The sequence below is a fragment of the Condylostylus longicornis genome, unplaced genomic scaffold, assembly GCF_029603195.1.
Source record: "Condylostylus longicornis isolate FDR11 unplaced genomic scaffold, ASM2960319v2 ptg000091l, whole genome shotgun sequence".
Taxonomy (NCBI): domain Eukaryota; kingdom Metazoa; phylum Arthropoda; class Insecta; order Diptera; family Dolichopodidae; genus Condylostylus; species Condylostylus longicornis.
Genome location: NW_026578059.1, coordinates 2,055,997 through 2,063,759, shown reverse-complemented (window position 1 = coordinate 2,063,759; position 7,763 = coordinate 2,055,997).

Below are 7,763 nucleotides of genomic sequence, written 5' to 3'. Positions count from 1 at the left end.
ATCGATGTAAATAAGTACATATTTTAAGAATGGTAATAAATATATAAAAATTACAATAAGTAACATATAAACATATATACATAACAGTAAAAAGAAAAAGCGATAAATATAAAATATAATTTTGAGTACATTAAATTGATATTTTTAATAATAATTATTATATTGTATGAAATAATATTTGAAATTCAAGATAAGTAATAAAAATATATACGAATATACACATATGCATATAAAAACGGCAATGACAATGATAACGATGACGACGATGGGATAACACGATAACAACAAAGATAGATCAAATTTTATGTACATAATAATGATGTAAACAAGTTTAATCATCATCTGGCATTGGTCATAAAAATGGCATAATAATATTACACATGCATATATATATATATATATATATATATATATATATATGCAGATAGTATGTAAACAAAATATTCTTTTATATTTTTGATCCCTATGCGTTAATAACAAGAAATCGTTCCAAATACTTGTATTTTTTGAAAATCCTTATAGCCTTTTTCATAGATTATATAACGAAATCAGTTTTTTAAATATTCTTCAAAATTTCATTACATATTTTTTATTTATAAGCCCCTTCTACACTGTGCTAAATTTTCACCTAAAGTCTAAAAAATATAACAAGCCTGAAATGAATTCTAATTTTTCTATCCTAAAAAAAAAGGGGGAAATATTTAATCCTTTTTGATTTTTTTCGGGATAATAGAACATAAAATGAAATAAAAATGTGGAATAAATAAATTAAGTATTGAAATATTAGAATAAGCAAGCATATTAGCTAAAATTTTAACAATTTATAATAATATTTTTTTATAATTGATTTTTAACCCTTTTGTCCACCAATGTATTATAAGTTCTATATTGATTGTGAAGTATGGTGATTTTGTTTTCGGTTATATATACATATGTAGATTTTGGCTGGGAAAGAAGTGGAATGAAACAAAAGTTGAGAAAATTATATAAGATTCTGAGTATACGCAAACGAAACCGTGCTGCTAATATCTTTTTTCATACAGTCTTTTGATAATAAATTTTGATGAATGCAAGTTTTCTATATGGTCATATACATTTAATTCCTAGATATATGTATATCGAAATCAAATTAAATTTATAAAAAAAGTCAGAAGAGTGTGTGTGTCTGCTCTCTTTTGTATGTTAAATTTTCTTAAATATTCAAATAAAGTAAAAAACCAAAATTAATATTCAAATGGTACTAATTTAAAATATGTATAGTTTCGAATATTTTAAAATAAAACGTTATGAAAAGTGCACTGGGAAATTTTTTATAAAAATTAGATATTTTTTATAAACAGAATAGATCTAATCTATATACGAAATCACGACAACATTATTCTGTATCAAATTTTTACACAAATTAATTTCTTTCTCTTTATTTTTATTTTGAATATGAAACTATTTTGAATAGTTCTATAAAAGTATAGTGTTTTTAAATTAGTTTGCCTTTTGAGCCGCTTACAAAAATAAATTATCTATTTGGAATAAAAGAAATTTCTGAATGAGCTACAATAATTTCGTATATTTTTTTAGTTAAATTCAATATATTTTTGATCACATTACAATTAAATTTGGCAATGCTAATAAATTTGTGTCCATTAAAACATTTTTTATTCAGCTACATTTTCTTTTGAAAAACAAAAAAGGGCTTTTGCTTTGTTAGGGGGTTTTCGTTTATTCAGTTCTAGAATAGTTCTAGCTTGTAGTACGTTCGAAACTTCACGCTACATAAACTTAAAATATAAATCGTTCGTAAATTACTGACTCTAATAAGGTGCGTTCGAAAATTCAATCTGCAATAAAGATATGTTAGAAATGTAGCTCAGACCTCTAGTATAAATTTTGTCGCTACCTCATGATATTTTGTTTTTCTTTTTTAATTTAAAATTAAAAAAAAATTTTAAATTTCTAAATGGCAGATTTAGATATTGAAGGGTGTTAAAGTAAGTTTTCTTTAAGTCTTCAAATTTTGTTAAAATTTCCTTATTTTGCAGTGAGTTGGAAGGCGAAAAATATTGGGATAGAATTTCATAAACAATTTAATTTCTATTATTTTCGAACTACTCATTATTTAGAAGTTTAAGAATTTGTATACTGCGTAAACTTAGCTAAAGTTTTTGCGACTTGGAAATTTTAGTTCTAATGTAGAACCTTCAGTGCAGCGTGCATAAACGAAAACCCCCTTATAACACACATATATCAAAATTGGATTATCCACGAAATTGCTACACATTATATTCCTTTCATATAATTCAATGATAATAAGATCATTTTACTATTAGAAGTATTGATATATGATTATGTTCTACAAAGATAAAAATTATTTCTATTTACAATAAAATATTTTATATACAAAGCAGAAATATGATCTTCGAAATGGTTTATGATCACTTTAGATATGTTTTTTTTGCTGTGCGTGCCAGCATATAAAATTTCAGATTTTTGTCGAATTTCAGTTAAAAGTAAATTATAAATTTCTAGTATACTTAGGGGTTAACATGTTTTAAGTATATTTCAGGCGTTTTTCTTTTTTTTTTTGGTCAATAAAGGGTTAAATGTGGCGTGTATTGATTGTTAAACTTTTCTTTTCACATTTCAATTTATTTTAGATGTCAAGGATTTGTTTTGTAATTATATAATTGTTTGTTTCAATATCAGCAACTTCAATTGCATATAATTGTATTTGTATAAAAATTTTCTGTGATCATTATGTATTCATGCATATTAATCACAAAAAAAAGTAAATATGCTGATAACTTTTTTTTTTCGTAATTTGCTTTATTTTATGAAAATTTTAGCTTGTTTTTAAGAAAATTGACTAAATTTAATATTTATAATGTATAGAAAAATGAATAGATTTAAAGAAATAGAAGAGAAGCTATTATTTCAAAATTGCAGTAATATGTACAAAATTTCTAGTTACACAATTTAGCAATTGCAACCTCATACATGCTGAATTATTCTTTAAGACGTAAAGTTTTTAAGGTATTAGGAAAGTTTTGAAAATTATAATATTGCAGTAAGTTACACAGTATAGTAACCATTTTTTGGTAAAACATGTTTAAAGTGAATGTTCTCAGAGAAATAGAGTACATATTTATTGTACAAGTGAGAGTAGAAATTTTTGAATTCACAATTATTACCTAATATTTATTATACATAATGTTATATACATAGTTCAATACTTAATAGTGAGATAAGCTGAATTGTGTACGTTATCATATTAATTATTTGCTCTTATTTATTAAAAATTAAAAATTCAAAATGTAAGCATATATAAAAAATGACGATATCAAAGAATTCCAAAAATACTTTTTTGATTTTTGAATTTTTTTTTTCATTTTTGTTAGTAGTACTCAAAATCAATAACAACAAATTTAATAATATTTTTAAATTTAATCAATTTTTATATTTGATATTTATACCACATAATATTAAAATATAAATGTACATTCATTAAATACATATATATATATATATATATATAGAATATAGAAATTGTAATTAAAATTTTTTGATTAAAGCCAAAAAATGAGTTTATTTACTTTCTTTATTTTTGGTTGTTGTCTCTCTGTTTTTTGTTTTTTTTTTTTTGTTAAATTTATGACTGATAATTTTTTGTTGGTCCATACCATAAACTTTTCTCATCAATAATTTTATATTAAAATGTACATATGTATACTAAAATTAATTTAAATATTAATATACGATAATTGTTGTTAAAAACCGTGAATTCAAAATTTATTGTAAAACTGTGTATTATTAATTCAGCAATTACAATTCAATCAAAGCTAACTTAGGTGAGATTTTCGATAATTCTAACGTAGATCTTATAATATAATAAAAATGGGTAAAAGCAATGGTTTGCAATGTAACACTTTTTCCTTCAATAAGTGAAAATACTGATTTTAAAAATAATCCAACTATGTATTACATTATTACAATAATTATATTCATCCATATACGAAACTATTTCTAGGATTGTATACATTTAGGATGAACGATTTATGCTGTCTTTGAATTAAAGTAAAACAAAAATTAAAGAGTCGTTAACGTAATGCTCGTTATTAAGGGTTAATTGCGTGAGTTAAGAAAATCTTGTTTTTTCTATTATATGCTTTTTTTCTTCTAATTTAAAATGATTTTCGAAGTTTAAATTGAAAACAAAAGCTTGCAGTTTAATTTTGCAGTGCTTTCTAGTATTTTCCCAAAAAATATTTGAAAATAAGTGCTTATTAGTTTTACTCAGTCCGTTCGTCGCTACTTGAAACTTATTTTCGTAAAAGAAAATTTTACCTACCTACTGCCTATTGAAATGAGTCGAATTTGAATTCTTGGCAGCTTATATTTCCGAAACTGCAAACTTTTTCAAATTTCCATAAATGCAGAAAATTAACGGTAAATACCATGCTATTGAATATAATTATATTTCTTAACCTATGTAATTAACCCTTAAATTCGGGCATTATGTTAATTTATGTCGCCTTTTTTAATTTTTTTTTTTGTCTCATCCCAAATGTATGCAATTTTCAAAAAATTTTGGAAAATGATAATAATGAAATGGTAATTTTAATAATTTACATAGGCTAGCTTAAAATATTGCTTTTAAAAGCAGTATTTTCACTTGTTGAAGTAAAAAATGCTGCATTGCAAATTATTAGTTTCACCTAACCTTATTTAATTTATTTTTTTTTGTGTTGTTGTTTTAAGTTCAATAACACTCAGAAAATTGATAGAGTTCAAGTATTTTTCAAATATACATTTATTATTTTTTGATTTCTTTTTGATTCCTTTTTTTTTGAATCTATAACGAAATCTATAATACGATTGTATATAATTATGTATATATACTTGCATATAAAATAAAATGTTGAAACATTTCATAATATAATTTTTAATTAATTTGTAAAACTTATAAGTAAATAAAATTCTATTCATTTCTTGCGAAATTCATAGTAACTATGCCACCTACATTATACATAAATGTACGTATAAGATCATAATAATATATTAAATATGTTAGTAGCTTATAATTAAAATATTCGTATATTTCTACCATTTTCGACCTTTCTACTTCTATCATATATCTATATGATATTTAAAATCATTTTAGCAAAATATAATTGTATTGTGTTAAAAAAATTCAGTAATATTAGCACTTTAAAGCTGAATTACATACAGTATAACATAAAAATATTATTGCGATTTCATTTTCAAGGTATAAAATATATTTATAGTAGCATTTACATATATACATATATAAAACATATTTCTATATGTATTTATAAGGTTATTATGTAAGTATTATAGGCGAATTCATCAGAAAATCTAGCCAAATATGACCATATATTTAGTATATTATAGTATAACGAAGTATTACTTCGTTATACTATAATATACTAAATATATGGTCATATTTGTTACGCAGGCGAATAAATTAATTATATTATATATTAATTTATTCGCCTGCGTAAATGCAATTTTTTATTATTCGCCTGCGTAAATGCAATTTTATTTATTGTTTATATGTATATTGTATTTGTATATATAAGTAACTCAACGAGTTTAATAATAACTCCCACAGAATTCAGGCATAATCCATAAATTATTTTTAAATCTTATGTTGTTAACAATAGCATGAATTGATTTTTTAAGACTGCATCATGTACTGCAATTAAGAAGTTACGGTTTTTTTTTTTCAAATTAAAACGATAGTCAGCTATTTCATATTATAACTTTTGATTGTATAGAATCTTGGAGAAGCATTATGCAATAATATTAAGTTTCCTATAAAAAAATTTGGTATTTCATTGCATCGTAATAAGTATGTATGTATAGAAAAATAAAAATAAAATAAAAAAAAAAATATTAAATTTACTTTTTCTATCTCGTAATTTCTAAAAAAAATTTCTAAATAATTTAAAAACAAGAAAAAAAAAACAAAGTACAAAATATTTATGATTTAATTAAATTTCATTATTAATTACTTATCATTTTTTTTTTTACTGATAAATCTTGAACTGTAAAATTAGACCTATTGACTGGGGAATAAATTAATTTTTAGAAAGTCTCGATGATTCCAACATTTTTTTTTACATTTTCTTTTTTTTTTTTGTAAGAAACCATTTGCTGTGTTAGCAGAAATAATTTTTATATACATAGTGTGATTCTTTATAACTATATTGGTTATAATGTTATAAATTATTAATAGAGCTGTCTGAGCTAAGATGTCGTCGGTGACAACAAATTCAAAAAATTCTACTTTTCGGCTGTTTGTTTTTTATTTTCATTATTATGTAAAATATCAAGATTATAAAATGAAGGAAAACGTTTATTCAAAAAAAAAAATAAAAATCTTGTTATTGAGGCATTTAAAATAAATTTACTTAAGAAAAAGGTATGTACATAAGTATATAAAATTTATAGAGATTATTACATTTACACCTAAGCTCATGAATTATTGCAGCTCATTAACTGAACTATGTATTACAATTGGAAAGTTGGCAACACATGGTTATTCCTCAAATACTGTGATGTTTCAAAAGTCAGCTAGGATGCTGCCGTTGCATAAAAGTAACATTTTTATTGCGGTGTGAAATCGGTAGATTTTCTATTACGACAGTTTTATTCGAGAGAGATTTTTTTACCCTTTCTTTCGATATTAGTTCAGAATGCTTTCGATAATTATTGTTATCATTTCTGTACACATGTAAAACTTTTTTTCGCAATTTTGTTTTTTTTGTTATTATGCAATAACTTAAAAACTAATAATAATAAAGTTAATATTAAATTTATATAGAATTGACGACAAATATTAATTTACGAAAAAAAGGGGAAATACAAATTCAGCAGTTAAATTGAATACATTGTATACACCTATACATTTATGTATAAATATATATATACAGGGTGATTCAGTATTCAGTCACATAACATAATATACAACATGGAAAAAATTCATGTTTTTTCAAAGTTTGAATGATTGATATTCCGAAAGTACATATTAAAATACAAAATAATATGCTACTTCAAGCCCTTTACTAGCCCTTTTCAAAACTGTTAATTTATAATTTCTATTTTCTTCTGAAGGTATGAGCAAAAGAGCAAAAGTTATGAGCAAAAGAGCTTTGACAAGTCGAAATTTAGTCAAAATTTCAATAAAATCCCTGTATCTCGGAAACCATTAAGTTTTGATAACTACTTCCAAACAAAAATTTTACCCATTTTTCATGCCCTGGCCTAAGCAATGATATATAATATTGTACTCTTTACTCAATCACCCTGTATATTTAATTAGCAATATCAATAATAAAACGTTATCATTTATAAAAAAATTTTTGCGTTAAAAATCATTTAAATAAAATAAAAAAATTTAAAATTTACACGCCGTATGTTAAAAACAACAGCAATAATAACTAGTTAAACAATAATAAATTGTTTGTAAAATATTTTTTTTAACAAATTATAAAATGTAATTCGTCTAGGTTCAAAGGGTTAAACACGGTGCCGTCACTGCAGAATTCAACAAATAGATTAACTAACATAATTCGATAGATAAGTGAAAACTCCGCTAAATCATCACAATATTGAATTCAACAATGAATAACCTTAATCGAGTATATAAACACATTTCTGAAACAGCATCATTCAGGCTATCACTCGTTAAGAGCTCTTTCATTTGCCAAATAAAAGCCAGTTAAAGCTGAAATTCATAAAGCTCT